Source organism: Pistacia vera, unplaced genomic scaffold, assembly GCF_008641045.1.
Source record: "Pistacia vera cultivar Batoury unplaced genomic scaffold, PisVer_v2 Contig317, whole genome shotgun sequence".
Classification (NCBI taxonomy): domain Eukaryota; kingdom Viridiplantae; phylum Streptophyta; class Magnoliopsida; order Sapindales; family Anacardiaceae; genus Pistacia; species Pistacia vera.
The window spans coordinates 124,051-125,756 of record NW_022196132.1 but is presented as its reverse complement, the minus strand read 5'-3'; positions in this window follow the sequence as shown (position 1 = coordinate 125,756).

Below are 1,706 nucleotides of genomic sequence, written 5' to 3'. Positions count from 1 at the left end.
TAAGTAAATCCTCTACTCATCTATCCCCGTAACTCTCTCTCTAATTCTTTCCTTACAACTTCTCGTTCAATTTCTCTTTGGTACTTCTCTCAATTTCTCTTTCTCTTTCTCTTAGAACTCTTTTCTCATAACTCTTTTATAAATCACGACCCCATCTTACCGGGGGCACGGTCGGGACTCACTCATACTCTACGTGACCTCTACTCATTCTAACCGATCGGACTCGGTTATGCATGGATTCGGAACCCTTGGCCATGTGAGTGTATAATCTCTCTCTCGGGTACTCGGGTATAGCCCTCATTCGCATGCACTCTCACGGGCTACACCACTTCTATATCTGATACTCATGCCGCTCTTGTGTGTGTGTGCGTGTGTGTGTGTGCGTGTGATAAATTAGAATTGTTTTTCACCAAAATTAATTATGATGATTTAGAATTGCTATTCACAAGTATTGCACTAATCTTAGGTCTCGAGATATCTACATTACATATAAGACTGTAGGACTTGCTTTTTGAAGGATTTAAAGGCTTCACTTGAGGAGGGAAGAAGAAAGGTCAGTGGTTGTTACACCAAAGAAACCTATATCAGAGGATTTTATTTTGAAACCACAGTTGACAATATGCTAAAGAACATTAAACAAGAAGATAAGCTATTGATTTTCTCTTCACACATGGTTCACATGTGGAATTAAGTATGCTTCTAGGTGTGAAAGTGATGGAAATGGTCAAAATACATATTACATGTTTTTGCAATTGTCACCATCTTTATTATTTGGTCTATCAATGATAGTTGTTTTTGTGTCAAAATAATTTCTTTTATATTTAGAGCAAACGACATGTTCTCACCCAAAGATTAGCAAAATGGCAAGTTTCCACCTCTGGTTTCATTTATTCCAGATTTCCACCCTTAAAGTGACACTGTTAATGATTTTAGAGCTCTAACAAGTGCTATTACTATGTATCATCCCATTCCAAACCACCCATTCACATTTGGGTTATGCATTTTGCCACAACTTCCCAACCTTTTTTCAGCCACCCTCTCCATCGGAAATCATCCCCCACCTTGCCATTCGACTCATCAGGCCGCCCTTTCAAAAACCCCCATATTTCCTACCCATGTTCACCCTCTTTTCACCGCTAATTGAAGGCCGTCCTCTTAGGGTTTGGTTGAGTTAAATGATGATTGGGGTTTGAAATTGTTGGAGGTTTATGTTGTTTGGAATCTGATTAAGGTTACTTTAAAAGTGTTTAGGGCTCGTTGGTTTTTTCCCAATCACCGACGCTCCTCAAAGCTCCCTCCTTCGACGTTTTTCAGCATGCACAAGTCGTGTTTGAAAAAAAAAGTAGTAGTTAGCGACCTCCATCCCCAGTGCGCACGTAATTGTTGCGCGGTGTTGGGGTGGTCGACAAGAAGTGCAAGTTTTGGGGTTATGGTATGGGTGGTGAGGTGTGCCGTCGAAGGCTAGTTAGAAAGTTGCGCGGCCATGGAAGAATAAAAGTTGCATGACTGTGGAAGATGAAAAGTTGCACAATTAAGGTTTTGCAATGGCTAGGAGATGGTGTGGGTTTCGCAACGGTTGGGAGATGGTGTGGGTTTTGCGACAGTTAGGATGGTGTGGGGTTGGTGTTAGAGATGGTGGTAGAGTTAAGGAAGAGTTGGGTTGTGAGATATTTTGGATAAAAAGACCTAAATACTTTTTAGCCATT